Here is an 18,013-nt window from a genome sequence, read left to right as displayed (position 1 = left end):
GACAAGGTGACCCTTGAGATCCCTTTCAGCCCTATGATGCGGCGAATACTCACGTATCTTTGCGACGTCATCTAGATAACTTTTATTTTAATCATTTTTCACATTCTTATTGATATTCCATTTACTGAAAATTTCAAAATTCCAGTGCATCAATTCTAAATTCCATCGATCGGCCTGAGCTAAATGGCTGGGGAAGACAACCACAATAGGGAGAGAGTAATACCCAAAGAATAATAATGTTTCATGAAGAGAAAGGATGTCATTTGAATTGATTTAAACATCTTAGGAGATAGATATGATTATGCTCCCTTTGGTCCAGATGATAAAATCTTTGTCCTGAGAAACACCCAACTCCACAAGTGCTTCTGTTGGCTTCAGTTGTTACTAGATTTGCCCATCACCTTGGGGTGCGCTCATTTATTAGGGACACGTTTCTAGGGTCTTGGTAATTCTGTCGGTGTGCTGCTTGTGTTACTTGTGTTTCTATACGGAGCTGTATATCTCCCTTCTGCAAGTCCTCACCCCCAGTGGAGCTGTCTTGCAGGACTCAGTTTCAATGGGGTTGGGTCCCTCCAGTCACCAAAAGAGTCATACACACACACACAGATTAATGTGACATGCATGACCCAGCCGGGTTGATCAGCATAGACAAGCTGATGCCCTCATATGCCAAGAATCAGTTCATCAGAGCAACAATAAACTGCAGTCAGACACAAGCACGCAGGTAAACCGAATACCTCTGAATCCAGATGGGTGTCCAGATGACACCCTTATGGGCCAGCATTCAGTTCATTAGGGCCCGTCTGAGCCAAACTGGGTCGATCAGTCTGTACAAGCTGATCCCCTTCTGTGTTTCAAACTCAGCACGTCCCAATCTTTAGCCTCTTGATGAGCAGACCCCACAGTATTTCTGGGCTTCACAGGGATCTTTAGCTTAGGCAAAAGAAGTGTTGCTGCAGAGCAAGTGGGAAAGGAGAAGTAGAGAAGGAAAAATATACCCAGTTACCACCAGTTTGACTACAAAAGTGATTTATTGCTAAGTATATGCAATGTATAATGACACTAGCAGGAATAGACATACAAAGGAAAGACAAACACAAACAATTACGGTATTACCCTGGTTTCAGTAAGTATTTGGGGAAAGTTAGCTCAAGCTTACCTAATACAGTTCAGGTTCAGAAATTTATGCCTAGAGAGAGAAAAGAGAGAGAGGGAGAGAGAGAGAGTGCTGGGATCTCACCAGTCCAAGGCACTCGGGTTGTTTGACAGGTACAGTTCTCAGCATGACCCTTGAAGGGAGACGATTGCTTTCTCCCAGCCTCTCGAGAAGAAAGCGGGTGGTGTGAGAGAGACTTCTCTTGAAGCACACACACATTGCTGCTTTTTTACAGATTTTTATACCCTCAGTTCAACTTCTACAAAGCATTCTCAATAGTGTAAATCACTGTCTTTTCTATTGACAAGGGGTTATCTGGTTTGGAACATCTCAAGAAACTGATTGATAATCAGGAAAAACATCAGGTTAGGGAGTAACCAGACACTTAGGAGCCAGCTTGAAATTCCTATGGATAGCAGATATACTTGATGGGATAGCTCATGGTTTCTTCAGAAACAATAAATAGCTTGCAGCATCAGGGTTTTGGATTTTTACTTGTTGTGAACAAGCCTCAGCTTAGCATGACTTTTCCAGATCTTACTATAGTCTTTTAACAGACTGAAGGCAATTACTGGAGTGTTCATAACCTTTGCGGGGGGAGAACTTCCACCAGTCATCCCAGGAAAAGTATAACAACACTTGTGGTCAGGGCTGCAATGGGCTGGATGCTGTGATGAACCCTTAACCATTGTTCAGATGTTGCCCATACCCTCTCTGATTCGGTCTCTTTGCCTCAGCATTCCCTAACCTGGTAACTGAGTTTTAATCAATCAAGTTTAACTAGGCCTCCCGCAGTGGGCCTGGGGAATGTACGGCCCAAGATGCCTATTAAACTTAGAGGTGTGGGTGTGTTTGTGGGGGGGAGGGGAATCCTTTGTAGATCCAGATTACAACTAGTCTGAAAAATGCTGAGCTGGGTGTGTGTAAATGTGTGTTGATTAGCATTTGGAGCGCAGATTCCCCATCATACAATCTCTGATCCCAGAATTCACTGCAGTCTCTGCTTCGGGCTTTCTGTTCCCCATCTCTCATGTGAATTAATGGTCATCTGGTTCCATCTCGGATGCAAATGAGACCTAGGGCAGTTGTTTCATTCTTGTCACCCTTATCTGGAGGGTTTTAGGTGCGTCCCCCACTGCCTCTTAATCAGTTTTTGTTTAGGTAGAGGAGGGGGGACGGGGAATTCTTTGAGAGTCGGACAGGCTGCGTCCTGTGCCAGGGTTCCCCCAGAGCACGGAGCTGAGCGGTAACACAGTAGCACTCCTGCAACTCTTTCAGTGTAAAACAGTGGTTATCAACCAGTGGATCTCGATCCACTGGTAGATCTCGGAGACTCTTGGAGTAGATCTCAGAGCCTCTTGAAGTTGATCTGAGGCTGGGGTGGAGAGCTGAGTGCCTGTGTACATGCATGCACACACCCCAGCCCCGCAGGTCAGTCCGTGGGGGAGGGAAGGGGCGGAAGCTAGGTGGAGGCCCCTGCAGTGAGGGACAGTGCCGCAGAGACAGGAGCAGGGGTAAGTTGAATTGGGCCCTGGCCAGGTGGGACTTACCTGCTGGGGAGGCATGCCCCCAAATCATTTTTTTTCCCTGTGCCTTGATCTGCCTGCCCTTCCCTCCCCACAGACTTACCTGCTGTGCAGGGGGTTGGCGGGTAGGGGGTAGCAGCAGCACACGGTAGATCTTGGGTTGCTTTTAAATGCTAAAGGTCGTCTCCTACTTAAAAAGGTTGGAGACCACTGGTGTAAAATATAATGGCACATAATTCAAAGAGATAAGATAGAAATAGTTCAAAGACATAATATTGTGCCCCTCGGCACGGGGAGAAATAAATAAATAAAATAAATAAATAACCAGGGACTTTGAGAATGACAGGATTCACTACACAATGATTTTAAACCTCTCTCCCACATAAAAAAAAGAAAAAAGAAAACATTCAAATGATGAGCTGAATTTTCTGGGCTGGATTCTCTGCTGATATCAACTAAGAAGCAGTTGGGCTGCACTGGTTTTCATCATGATATAGGAACCTGTGCATTGGATCCTGTTTCCACTGAAGCCAGTTGGGTTTCATCCCTTGGCTGGCATCCTAATTAGTCACATACACCTGTGCAAATGAAGTGGAATGTGGGTTTGAATGACTGCCTTAGCAGAATGGTCATATTATGCCTTGCCTTTGCTTTTGCAGTAAATAACAGCGCAAGGTGCAGAGCACAGTGAACCGAGGCCAAGGAATTTTGCCAGTGATGTCAATAGGAACTGGTCCTGCCCTCTAATCTAGTTCCAGGAAGGGCTAGAGACTAATGATGGATCAGCAAAATGGTCGCCCACACTGCAGGAGACACCAGGACCATTCACAGCTATGGAGACAGTGAATAGTATATTAGGGGAGGGTAAAAAAAAAAAAAACCTGTCTGAAAAAAACTCATTCCTTAATATATGTTCTAATAGGGTAAATATTTATTCAGCCATCTATGGTAGAAGTAATCACTGCAGTTTTCATTTTGCTCAGAGACAGGAGGTTTTTCCTGGTGTTTAAAAAGAAAAGAGTCCTAATTTTGTGTCTTTGCTATGAAGGAATCAAAGTGCTAGCTTTTCAATGGGTTTTTCAGCTGTCCCCTGAGCTTTTCAGGGTTAGTTTTCACCATGTGAGGCTCTGAAGTATATACTCAAAGGTTCAAACACAGGAAAGCTGGCATTGGTTGCAGAAGCTGTTGGGTGGGTAGAAAGCAATTCCTTTAAAAAAAACAAAAACATTTCTTTTCTTCTTCTTCCAAGAGAGTATACAAGAATGAACTGGAAGAAGCATTGATTTTTATTATATCCTGTAATCATATTTGAGCATCTTTTTTGGCTCTTTTTTCCAAGACCACCCTGGAGGTAGCAGTCCACACACACACACACACACACACACACACACACAATTTTGGTATGCATAAACCCATAAATCTATAACACAATTTAGGGATGGAACTTGAAGAGGATTGCAGGGCAGCAGTCCTTGAACTGTGCCTGTAGGTTGAATAGCATGTTTATTAGATGCAGCTTACCACGTAGGCCGTACAAATGTACATTGTACACTCAATGATGGCATGTTTTAAAGGTTTCATTGGCACGTGCTGGGTTGGCTTGAATGGCAATGATGTGAATGAGTTCCACAGATCATCCCCAAAGCATGCCAAATGCACACACAGAGTGCACAATGGGAATATCCATAGCGACGCTACGTTGACATAAAATAATAGGCTTATAAACAATTTATGCTTCAGGGTATGTCGTTCGTCGAGTGCCTGGAAATGTTACGCCCAAAATGTTCAGGATGGGGATTGCTTGCTCTTCTTCTTGCTTGCTTTTTCTTCTGAAGTATCTGGCACCAGCCATTCCAGAGAGAGGCCATTGAATTCGATGGACCTGGTGGTGCGACCTGAACTTGCAATCCGTGCGTTCTTCTCATGAAGTCAATAACAGTCAGATCTGTTATGGAGACTGTAAAATATTTCACCAGGTTCATTTGAAATTCCTCTTGCCTGTAACGTCATTGTACTTAAGGCTGGTTCCCAGTTCTGCTGAACTTAATGGTCACCTTTGCACTGACTTGAACAAGAAGTGGGTTGGCATCTCAGTTATTATGAATCAATTGTAGATCCTTTGAGGTGAAGAAAATGGTGACCGATATGTTCTTAGAAGCCTCTCAAAATGATCTAAGGTGGGCTGGAAGCACAAAGCCTTCATGTATTGGAAAGGATGGCTTTTTGGATTTCCGATGGTGTCAAGATGCTCCTCCTATCCTTAAAGTGATCTGAGTTATTATACGTTAAAAACATGACTGGTCTAGGACTAGAGTTAAATCCAAGCTATGGTATGCATCTAGAGCTACAGAGACATTTGATTTATTTCAGAAACGATAGCTGAAATGTAGAAGATTTTTGTGTAGAATTAAAATGTGGGGGTTTTTTTTAGTTTTTCATTACTTTCTTCTCATCCTGCCATTTTTTTTAAAATAGCCTTTCCATGTGGTAGCATGGAAATACATTTTTCAAAAAGCTTCAGAAAATAACTGATAAATGCTCCCTGAAGATTTCAAAACTGTTCAACTGATTCTGAATGAGAGGGTGTGATAGCACCTAACAACTCCATTCATTGACCACTTTCTTGGTGTGCAAGTGATGTACAAACACAAACCAAAAAAATGATTCTTGCAGTATATATGGGGCAGGTATGTGGGGTAAATCTCTACATTTCATTGTATTTAATAGTTTCCATGAAACAGAGGCCAAACTGTCAGACTCTTATTCCTGTTGGACAGTATTTTATACCTCAAGAAGAACTGCTGAAATCAATGTATTGTTCTGATTACAGAACCTTTCTGAATTTAAAATCTGGCAATTATTTGGACAAAGTCAAGAACCGTCGGAAAATCACTGGTGAACCCCAATCAGTTGGCTTCTCTTGAAGATTTTTAGCAAGTGACAATGCAACCCTTCCATCTCTTGAAACTTGCATATTTTTATTGTTCACTGAAGATATATTGCTCAGGCTGTGGCTGAAAGAGTGCTATGGAGTTTGTAAAGATCGTGCTGAAACACAAGAAGTCTTCTCCTTCCCACCAAACATCTGTTTTGAGGTTAACAACAGAACAAAATCATGAGAATAAGGGGACAAGAAAAGCAAGCAGTTTTATACCTGATGCATTCTGCACTATTTTTCTTATTTCAAGGCGTCATGTTTTGAACTCAAAGTTTTCATGAGTATTTTCTCAAATAAAAAAATAAAAAAGGACAATGCAAACTATGTCTCAGCCTGTGTGGGCTACCCACATTCATATTCCACAGAGATTCTGCATTTCTTACCCAGGGTAGGAATACGTGGTAAGCACAGAAAATGATCAGAGACCTTGGCTTCAGTCCCTCTACTGAGCCCTGACCAGTATCTGTGTGGCTGGTACCCAATGTCACCACACTGAACCAGGCACAGCCCTGGCGCAGGGTACTGCCCTCTTTCCCAGAGCAAACGAGAAACTAAAATTGAGTCTGGCAGAAAAGTTTCAATCAAAGCCATTGCTCAGCAGAAAACAGAATTTTTAGCTCAACAAGGACAAAAATACCATAATGAAAAATGGCAGAATACCTCAAAATGGGACTATTTCAATAATAAATGGAAATATTTTGATCCAGTTGTCTTCCATCAGTACCCAATGGGGTATTACAGTTTGGCTTCTTCAGGTCCTCATTGTCCTTTATGGATCAAGTTCTGCAGCAGGATGAGATTTCCCACAAAGCCTTTTGGCCATGGGTCCTCATGGCAACACAGCCATGAGTATTCAAGGCTTGTGACATGTATTTCATTTATGCCAATATGGCTCTGTGGGGTTCCAACAAGAAATAGGTTGGAAAATAATCCAGTAATGTGTACAATATGCCAAATCTGGTGTTAAATTAGCCCTGCTCCTACAAATAACAGTCCGTGGAGTTGGACCTCGATGGACCCAAAGGGCCTTTATATGTGCCACATTTTTTGCCCTTTCTTGTACCACGGTGGTGTGATTTTGCATGAGAAGGTTTTCCAGATACTTCAAAAGTCTTTCTGGCACATTAAAGTAAAACTCCTCAGATGAGATTTAGTTTGGCTTACTGCAAATTAAAGTGTCGCATCCATGGATTCATTGCATGCAAACACAAAGGCACTCAAAAACATGTCCAAAAACCTCTTTGTCCATCAGATAGCACTGAGACTTTTTTGTAGTTTACCCCTTCAAATTGCTTCCGTTTTCGAATTGCTTCCACTTTTTTTTCTTTCTTGTGTGCTTTGTGCCGTGTGCTGGCTCCATGCTCCCATAGCTGTGTGGCAGGGCACGGGGTGGAGGACTCAGGGCCTGTGGGGCAGTGTTGGACCATCCTACTCTCCTGTGGTGCCAGCTGGGGACTGGGCTTAATTCATTCAAAAACATAGTGTGTGCAAACACTGATGCAATGCTCCAAAAGAAACAAGTTTACATTTTATAAACCTATTTAATTTAATAAGGATTAAACCCCATGGTATGTACAGGTGCCCTAAAGAAGTAGGTTGTATCCTAAATTGCAAACTCTTTGGGGACAGAGAAGCTCTTTCTATTAACATCTGTGAAGTGCCTACAGGAGTTTGCCCCAATCCTAAATGGAGCGTCTGGGTCTTTTGCAAACTGGAGACTATCAGGATCCTTAGTTTTGCATTGCATTATCACCATCCAGTGCTAACACCTCTTGTACAAAGTATAGAAGACGTTAACTTCTCTTGGCTTCCGTAGGGTTTGCAGGAGCTCAGTACAAGGCTGAATGCCTTGTGGGCTTGAACCGTTGAGCTTTTCATATGGCCCTGCCGACACATGAATGGCAAACTCCCATTGAGTTAAGTGAGGGCAGGAGAGGGCCCTGTCCTGGTGAAATGTGAACCACTGCATGCCTGAGCTTGAGAGAGACAGGAAGAGAGAGAGGGAAAATGAAGCTATACCGTGCCAAGCTGTGCAGCCCTGAGCTGTTATGCAGCTGAGGAAGGCACTAAAAATCAGCAAGTGTGATCATTTATAAGTGTGTAACTTTGGTTATTAGAGTTTTATAGACTTCCTGACAAAGTCAAATTTAAACCATCAGGCTCTGATATTCTTGGGCCCAGTCCTTCCTGCTCTGAAGCTGAGGAAAGCTTTGCTCCCAAGCCCAACAGCAGGAAGGTCAGACTTTTGGAGGCCTCTGCTCTGCTCAGGAATGGGGTGATCCAGAGACCATCACGGAGACTGTCTCCCTCCAAGTCCATGGATGTTAGGTGCCTACAGGCCATATTTTCAATGAGGACTTTTAGCTCCTTTAGGATGTGGTTCCTGGGGTTTTCAAAAGCACTTAACAGGGTAGATGCCTCAGGGGACTGGTGTTTCAGTCCCAGCTCTGCCACCGGCTGGCTGAGTGATCCAGGGCATAGCATCTGACTGCTGAATACCTCAGTTTCCCCTCTCTAAAATGGGGATAATGGTGCTATTCTTCTTCACAAGATACTTAGAGACTAATGGTTGAAAAATACTGTAAACTTGATAGTTAAATAAGAATATGTGAAAAGAGTAGTTAGCATCAGAGTGGGTTTAACTTGCCATATCACGGGGGAGATTTAGGGCTGGACTGATAGTGAAGTGAATACAAGACTGTAACACCATTTGGTTTGAATATGCAGCCCTGCAAATTTTCTAGTTATTAGAGAGTGGTATATCTTTTCAGCTCCATTTTTTCCCCTTGTCAGTGATCCGGAGCCTGCTGTAGAGGAACAGACTGCAGTAATCTCTTTCAGATGCTTCCATCTCTGTCTGTCTCTACCCTTGGCCAGATCACGAATGAAGGGGATCATCAAAACCGGAATAAAACAACACAGCAGCATTTCAGCATGAAATGATGGAAATTCATGGGTGAGAATGGCTGGGTTTATTTAAGTTTTTATTTGGGGGGTATATTGCTGCTTCTCGGTTGTCATTTGTTAGGTCTAAGTACACTGCGGCTCAAACAAACCATTACGTAAATAGAATGGGAAGGGAAATATTTTGTCGCTCTCAGAAACTAGCCATATGCTGCGATCAGAGGCATATGAATAGGAAAAACACCAGGAGAACTTGGTGAATAATTGGAAAGGCAGACTTGGCTCATATTTTGAAGAAAAGAAATGTGGCACTTAATATCTGCTGTTTTTCTCCTGGCACGTGCGCTTTATACGCGTTTGGCCTCAAGGGCATGTAAATGCCTATATCGACACTAAAGGGTATATCCCGTCTCTCAAAGACATGCTGAGTATGAAAGGCAGTAGAGTTGACAGAGGGGAGGCGACATGGATACCACTGGTGGGTGGATGGAGGTATCACGTAGCTCCAAAAAGAATTCAAGGCTCACGTCTACTGCACAACTGTGCCTAGTGCAACGGGATGTCAGGTGACAAAAAGATTATTGTAAATAATAGGATGACTCCTCTAGGTGAGGAATACCTACAGAAGCAGGCATTAAATGGATTAGTCTTTTAGGTGGCAGGTAGAAATGTTTATACAGCACCGAGAGCACTGCAAAAGCCTTTTGCATGCAAAGACAGCCGTTTGACGGTGAGAGTTAGTGCATTGTGCAGGTACTTCCATGGAAAATGTTAGTGTGGCTGGTTAAATTTTAGCAAAACTCTTAACAATGAGGGTCTTATAATGGAAAGTGGCTTGACAGGTGTTGTTGTCTGGTGTACACCGAGATGATCTCCATGTCATCAGCTGTGGGACCCTATGATACATTTTAGAGCTGTTGGATAATTTATCACGTGCCTTTTGACCCATCACATCTGCCCTCTGCCCCCTCATCCATCTCTGTTAGGACTTCAAACAGCCTCTGTTTTTCACAAGCAATCCTATCGCAGAAATGTTTCTTTCTTATTCCCCGTAACCACTGCTGGACTTTCTTCTATAATTGCACCTGCCAAAGACCCCCATTCAGCGAGATGCACTCATCGATCACTGTCAGTTTTCCTAAACATAACGGTGTCACAACCATAGACGCTAGAAACCTAGTGTTGCATTGACCTTCTGCCTTCAACAACTTGCCCCTCAATATCCCCTCCCCTGCGCCAGGTGAACAGGTTTTTGGCATTTTTATAAAGCCTAGGACCAATATTTTTAAACGTGCCTGCTGATTTTGGGTGCCCAATTTGAAATGCATCATGCTTGCCTGTCCTCCTGCTCTCCAAAGATGTCACATAGCTGGCTTTGGTGGGTGTTGGTTATAGCCATATTGGTCTAAGGATATAGGCAGAGAAGGTTCTTTGCATCAATGCAATATATTTTTATTAGACCAACTAAATGGTTGGAAAAATCTGTTATTTGCAAGCTTTTGGGGGCAAACACCCTTCTTCAGGCAGAGGGAGCGTCTCCAGTTGTTTTGTGCTCTCCTAGAACCCAGTGTGCAAAAATGCAGGTCTATGAAAATGCAAGTGCGTGACATCGCTGTCTTAGCAGAGCAGTGAGCGCGCGCCAATCAGTTCCCTGTCTTAAGCATGGAGTGAGCATACTGTGCTTTTATGCTGTACCTTTCATGGCCCTTTCCCCAGTGTAGATGTTCCCATGCCGTCTCCCATTGTGACCGCATCGGCACAGGAGAACTCAGAATCAATCCCGGCTTTTTGCATTTCCTCAGGAGAAAGTGGGCAGATGACTGCAGTGACACGTTCACTTGTCAGTTTTTAAGGATTGATCGTTTTTCATTCGAGACTAGAAAAATGCGTGTTCTAGCTAACAAACGCAGTATCAGTAGATAGGCAGAAAATTAGCATAATAATAATATAATTAGTATTAATATAATGCTAGCGTGCTATAATTAGCACAGTAATTACTATAATGATGGTATATAGATAGCTAGGATAACTGTAGTGAAGTATAGGGTACGTTTCACTGTAAATAAGCCTGATGGTTCAGTAAAGCTGTTGTCATCGTCAAGGGATCAAAACTCATGGCAGAGGTGATATCTTTTATTAGACCAACTAGATATTTGCAAAAAAATAAAATCTTTATTTGCAAGCTTTCAGGCATAGGCACCCTTCATCAGGCATAGGAGATTGCAAAGATTGGAAAAGTTCTCCTAGGTAGAAATGAAAATTCATATTTTCATGTCATATTGTCAAGCTCATGCACTTCAGATGGCTGCCTATGGGCAGCTCTGAAAAGGAGGTTTCAAGAATGTGTATCCCTGACTTTTTACCTGAGTGAGGACTTGGTGATTTGATGTAGCAACATGAGAGCTGCTACACCTCTCTGCTGTTCAGTCTTTGCTCAGAGGGCAGGGAGAGATTGCTGTGTCATCTTTTGCATGGTCAGCTCAATTCCTATAGCAGAATTAGTTAAATTCCTTCTACCAATCCCTGTCGACTGCATCTGTTTTGGAAAGGGAATATTGCCGCTTGCCAGGTTTAAAATCAGACCGGCTTTGTAGACTTCAGGGGAACTATGACAAATTCCTGCCAGATGATGACCTGCCCCTTTGCATTTTGGCAGGGTGTTTTTAGAGATGTTAAGCTGCTTGAAGGCTTTTTTTAATTACAACTCTACAATGGTTTCTGCAGGGTTTCCTGGAATTCATAGTACCTTTGGTTGGATGTGTAAATCAACTGGTCCTGTGTATTGGGAAGGGGCTGAGCAAGAGGAGTTACAAGATGACCTCATAAAACTTTAAAAGGCTTGTATGTCAATTTGAAACCCTTGGGGCCTCAAAACCTGAATCTCATGGCACTTCTACCTGCTGTTCCATCGCATAAGCTTTTCACTGTTCATGAGCTGCAAACCCAAGATGATTATGACTTTGATTTCCCTGCAGTATATTTAATTTCCCTTTACTGTTGTCATCATACCCACATCTGAACCACCTTTCATCTCCTCCTACCACTCATCATCCTTTCAGTTGCGGCCAGTGATGCATAGGCTTCTTAAATAGAGTGTTCCTTGTAGGCTCTTATATCAAAATCTGTTTAACCTCTTGTGCTTTCGAGCTTAAGGAGAAATCAGTGTGCATTAGCTGCTTAATGTGGAGCTGCAGTCTACAGGAGACTCAGGAAATCTGCAGAGGGCTCTTGGCGTGCACAGGGACAAATACCACCAGCTGTGGTTGGCTTGCATGCTTACCGATTTCAGTGGCCTAAATATTTGTTATAGTGACACCAGCTCATTGCAATGGAAAAAACAGCCCTGCTCTGCTGGATACGGAGTCCTGTGTATGCTTGGTCTGGCTGGATCTTTCTGATGGAAAGATCATAGAGGTTCTTGGGGGAGGGCATGCCCGTACGAACGGAGCTCATCCCACCCTAGGCTTAGTCCATTTGTTCACGTTCCCTTGGGACTGTGGAAGATTAGACAATAGGCGTAAAAGATAGCTCCCGCGTAATTGGAGCTTGATTCAAAGTATATGACAAATGGGAAGGCGATGCACCCATCGTCCTCCATGTCAAGTGCAGTTCTGCAAGGGCCCTTTCTTCCTTTTTCACTCCTATTTACAGCAATAGTATGGTGTCTTACCCCTGGCTTCACTTGTATAAGGTTTCTTGTTTGTTCATTGTTCCTCTGGTTGTATGGCTTCTACCCTACTGGAGTCAAATTCATCAATTCGGCATCTGCCTTGCTGTCGTGTAGCAGAATAACCCTATACAGATTATCTATATCTATTGATAAATTGATTGATACGACAGGAGAGCAGATGCTGAATTGATGAATTGAAGAGTTGAATTCATGAATTCGACACTATCTATCGATCTATCTATCTAACTGTTGATAGATCGATTGATCGGTCGATTGATCGATAGATACCAGTGTCCTATACAGAAATGCTGCAGTTTAGGGCAATGTGGGAGCTCCCTGTTGCATAAAGGAAGCAGCAGGAAAGAAGTTCAACTGACATCTTGCCAACAGACCAAAGATGTAATTTAATGGCAAAGGTGTATCTTTTATCTCCCAATCCACCAAGCTACTTGGTAGCTTTGGAGCAGGTTTTCTCAGTGGCAATCTGCAGCAGCTTTGTTAAAAAAAAAATTTCTATAGGAAGAAGGATTTTGAATTGAGCTGGAAAATCCTTTATAAGGTCAGAAACTTATGTTACTGATAATGATAAAAGAGAAAACTTTCTTTTGACAAGTCTGCTGTCTCTTTTTCTAAATTTTCTGGAAATCATTTAGTGAGCACAACACCCTTGAAGAAGAACGTCGGCTTCCAGCATCCATCCTGATCCTCTCATTCAAGAGAGATAAAACATACGAAAGAGACCTGTCTGCCGACACAATAGGTGCATCCTAACACAGCTGAAATTTGCTTGACATTTTTGTATATGTCCAGTTCATTCATTTTTCCTCATGGACCAGTTTTCTAACATCCTAACACTAATTTACCAGTATTTTCATTTCCTTTTTTCTTTAAGAAAAGCATGAAGCCACTGGTTTATGGCTGCTTCCAATGTTCCAGATCATTTGGTTAACCAGGAAGAAGCAAACTGGTTTCGGAGACAAAGCTCTCCTAATATACTGTGGCCAACTCAAACCCACAATGAACCTTTCTCACAATACTAATACATTGGGTTATTTTAAAATTTTTTTTTACCCCGTGGATTTTCATTTGCTTCTCACCTCTGGTTTCTGCATTTGGGTTCAGAGTTAGACAGAAACATTGTTGCTAAAATGCCATGAAATGGACTGATGCCGTGGTATTTTTAGCTTGATTGGATGCAGACAGGATTCGGAGAGTCTCAGAAAAATTTCCAGCCAGACTTGAGTTTTGGAGAAGCATGTAGAATTTGAAGTTCCTGTAGAAAACTGGCTTTTGTTTTTTGGCTTTTTTTTTTTTTCTCTGAAGATGATTAGTCAGATGATAGCTTTGCCAAAGCAAATGCAAAACCTGAAGCCATTTGAATAATGATCCCTTCGGTTCTATCGCATTACAGCCATCTATGTGCAGATGGTAAAAGGTTGCATGAAACGTTTCAGCTTGGTCCTGTCTACTGAATGGGCAAAAGGGATTGCTGTTGTTTGCAAACCCTTCACAGTTACAAGCTGGTTTTGGTTATGATTGGGTTTTACAGATCCCAAGCGTGGGTAGCTTGGATTTGGGTTCCATTATGTCCAAACCAGAAACGTTGTGGGGAAGAGACATTCTGTTCAAAATTTCCTGTTTTGTCCTAATTTTGGTTCTTATCCAAATTAAACCTAAACTCAGAACCTTTTAAGCCGTCTCTATGAGTGTCATTAATGTGGTAGATAAACTGCCACAGTGATTTGCAAAGGGGTCAATAGACAAGTGAACGTAGGAAGATCTTTCTTCCTTGCACAGTTTCCAGGTTCCTTTCATTTGACCACTGTGGGTTTTCTTTTCCACTGCAGTAACCCCACACATACCTTAGTCAGATTTGATTCCCACCTGTGCTAGTGTGAGATCAGAGCCTGTCCGACGTGCTTTAAATGAAATCAGATAATGTACTGCTAGTCTTCAAGGGGGTCATTCCTCTTGTCTGAATTCAATGTACCATCCCACTTGTTAGGTTGCCCACTGCATTATAGCTCATACTCTTTGAAAAGTCACTTTACTTTAATTGACAGACCACTGTAATTAGCAATTATCTTAATTAATATAAACAGCATAAATATTGTGCTCTGGAAAGCTTCCAGCTCTTCCTTTATAGAGACTTAAGCCACGACATATGCAGGCTGCTCTGACATACCACTAAAGGACTTGTTGCAAGAAATCTGTGTATGTGTGTATGCAGAAAAACAATTATAAAGACGTATCAAATATTGTCAATATAGTCTCTTAAATAATTTCAAGTGATCCCTGCTAAGGGGTTTCTACAAGTTTTAACACTCTGCTTTTGTGGAAATCGGCTTTCAAGTCAGTCAGGCTAGAGATTAGATCCAAAGATTTAAAACCACCATAGATCAAAAGCAGATGCTCTTAGAAGACATTTCAGCCGAGTCAAGCCGTCTGGGGACATTGTTACAGCGGGAGAAGACAATTTATCATTAAAACATGAAAGCCTCCATTCAATAATAACCAGATGTATAAAAAAGAGCAGGAGAGAGAGAGAAAAAAGACGGTGTCAGGGTCTTGATTCATTTGTCTCCCACTAGAAATCATCTTTATCCCGTACTTAGGATCTGAGTGTAGATTCTTTGATGCCAAGACATAATATAAGGAAAACTGAAATGTTTCACATTGTAAATCCTTGGCAATTGTCAAAGAAATTTTTATAATATAAAAATCTGGGATGCCCTAGGTAAAGATAAGCAGCAATCAACTTAAGGAGCAGTTTCCGGGGTGTTCAAATAAAGAGGGGGGAAGTTTGGCAAGTGTATTTCTATGCTCGTGACGCTTGCATTGTTGTTTTGCACCTTTTCCCATCAACTGTTCTTTCACTTTGAGCTAATCGCTCTTCCAACCTGACACAACCTTCCTCTGAGCATGCCATAAACATGAATTAGGCCTTTTTACCCAAAGCAGGTGTTACTTTAAGTATCTACACAGAGAAACAGAGGCACAGAATAATTGCATAACCTGTCCGTTGTCATATGCCAAGGGTGTAGGTTGTAGCCGTGTTGGTCTAAGGGCATCGGCAGACAAGGTTCTTTGGGTGAATCTGATATCTTTTATTAGACCAACTTAAATAGTTGGAAAAAATTTTTTTTTACCAAACCCGAAAGCTTGCTAAAATTTTTTTAGGAAACCCGAAAGCTTGTTAAAATATTTTTCCCCAACTATTTAAGTTGGCCTAATAAAAGATATCAGATTCACCCAAAGAACCTTCTCGGCCTTTATCATAAGATGCATTGGTGTGAGAGACAGGAAGTAGAACCCAGGAACACCAATTTTCTATTCCCAAGTGCTCCCCACTAGAGGGCATCCCTTCCTTCATAGTAAAATATATACTACTAGTACATAGGAAATATGGCTGAAGTCATGTGAGAAGTAGATTGTTCTCTTCCCCCTGTATTTTAGTCTTGGTTCACAGGCCTTACTGTTAAATTCTAGGTGTGATTCAGGACAGTGCTTGTTATGAAATGCTAGAAATGCATCAGCTCAGTGGTCTTAAGGTGAAGCTTAATATTGTCTAGAATAGGAGTCGGCTCAGTCAGAAAGAGTGGGTAGGATACGTGCCACTGAGCAGGTCTGTTTGAGCCTCTGCTGATTCATATGCAAGATGAAGATAAATCTCGTGCTTATCTCACAGGACTATTACAAGACTCTTAAAGGGGAAAAAAATGCAATGCACACAATGCTATAGAACTGGGTGGAAAAGGCAATCAGGACTCATAGTCGAGGTGTTATCTTTTATTAGACCAACTAGATTTTTGGGAAAAAAAATGTTTAATTGCAAGCTTTTGGGCATAAACACCCTTAATCAGGCAACGGAGATAAGATTGTAAAAGTTCTCCTGGGTAGAAATGAAAGTTCCTATTTCATAGGAGAGTTGAAAGTGTGGTAAAATCTCCTGTTTGGAAAAGTTCCTTTTATATGCAGATTAGGCGCTAAAAAAGTTCGAATAGTCTGTGTACCTCGAAGTTGTGTGGTGGTAAGCAGGATGTATTCGTATTTCCTTCTGGTTATGGCGTTTCCTATTTTATATAGAAATGGGTGGGGAATTTGAAACTTTTTTTTATTATACGATGCTAATTCTGCAAAGCTGAAGCTTGTTGTGGAAATGTGTCAGTTTGGGACAACTTTCACTCTCAAGGTCTCTCAGGCCCACGGTGGAATTTCCAGCCCGAACCAGAGAAAGGCGCAGCCACCCAGTTTAGCAATAGCCAGTTGTTAGGGCAATAATCTGGTATGTACGAAATCCAGGTTCAAGTCTTTTCTTTGCCTGATTTGATCAAGGACTAGGTCTTCCAAGTGATTTTCCTAGACAGCAGGTCTGGTGATTTTCTTAGTCATCAGATCTGGTGAGACCCTGGTGTCAAAAGACCCCATGCCTAAAAAAAAGCAGGGTGGTGCACATCGTGGCAGTGCACGTTGCCCAAAGCTGGAGCCCGACAGTCAGAAGGATGCTCCGGCTGCCAGCCAGGCTCCCTGCTGCAGGATAGTTGAAGCTGCAGCCCCCAGCGGACTCCAGGTAAGGCTGCTGGGGCCAGCCCAGGTGCTGGCCCAGCCTCTCCTACCCCATCCAGGGCACATGCCACGCACAAGAGCACACATGCGCAGGGGTTCCCTGGGGACAAGTAGCAGTCAGACATTGCACCACGGCTATTTGTTCCTGGGGAAACGCACATTCCTGCTCATGGGAACGTTCCCAGAGAGTGCAAAGTTAAATAGCACAGCTTTACTTGCACACAAAATGCTTTGCACATTCTTAGCCACCCAGTTTTGTGTGCGTGACTGCAGAAATTGTGAACAGTTAAATGCCTGGCTAGCTATAAGCCAGCACAGATACCCTTTTTACATAGGTATCCTGGCCTGACATGTTTAAGTATCGGTTCCTAAATGCTTGTGCCCAAACTGCGTGTGGATCTCAGGTCTCTGTTTTTAAAACTCAGGGCCTTAATAAATTCAACCCAGAGAGCTCTTGACTGCTGTTTAACCAGGCATTTTAATCAGCAAACAAAAACATACAGTATTCTAGAAACATGAGACTTCATTCATATCCGGGAACACAAAATACACACAAGAGAATGGTAGGAGAATGGAGATTTTTATTTAATTTTACATTCCCTTGATTCATTCTTGTGTGGGAGGTGCCTTTAATAAGTATCCCAGGGTGACTCTGTGCTTCCACTAACAAACATGTCATGGACATTTTTGCTCAAAAAAGCAAATTAAAAACATCTTGTGGAAACATCGTTTTGCCAGTAAAACGAATCCTTACATGTATGTAAATCATGAGTGTATTCAGGTTTAGATGTTCTCACTTCTCACATGGTTTTATAGTCATCTTTGTATGGGAGCCCCATAGTTTCCACTACCTGGCTCCATAAAGGAACTTGCCATTTCTTAGAGATATATTAAATGAAGGGTGCTGTTATTGTGATGTCCAATCCATAGCACAAATACGTTCACGGTTGTTCAAGATCAGGCTCACTAAGGCTTACAGAGGTCCCAGCCAACATTTCCAAATATACTTTCTAAAATTGGATATCTCCATTTTTCTTCTCCCAACACAATATCTTGGACCTGGTTTTCACCTGTGCTAAGTACCAAGTGCTTCTGTTAACCCCAGTGAGAGTTTTTAAGCCTAAAATGTCTTGAGTTGGGGATGCCAAATTAATAGACATATTTGAAAATTTGCCTCTATGAAATGATCTACTTGGGGAGTTAGAGAGTATGTGAATTTGCAAGCAACTAACTACCTTAGACTAACTCCTGGG

The 18,013-nt window shown here is 42.3% G+C and overlaps 1 protein-coding gene across 2 annotated transcripts in view; it reads left to right on the top strand.

The window, feature by feature from the left end:
• Positions 1-18,013, top strand: part of TRABD2B (TraB domain containing 2B) — a 416,430-nt gene that overhangs the window by 77,074 nt on the left and 321,343 nt on the right. The window lies entirely within an intron of this gene.

The sequence above is a fragment of the Crocodylus siamensis genome, chromosome 5 (assembly GCF_052110815.1).
Source record: "Crocodylus siamensis isolate JL-2025a chromosome 5, ASM5211081v1, whole genome shotgun sequence".
Taxonomy (NCBI): domain Eukaryota; kingdom Metazoa; phylum Chordata; order Crocodylia; family Crocodylidae; genus Crocodylus; species Crocodylus siamensis.
This window is presented reverse-complemented; position numbering and strand designations above follow the sequence as displayed.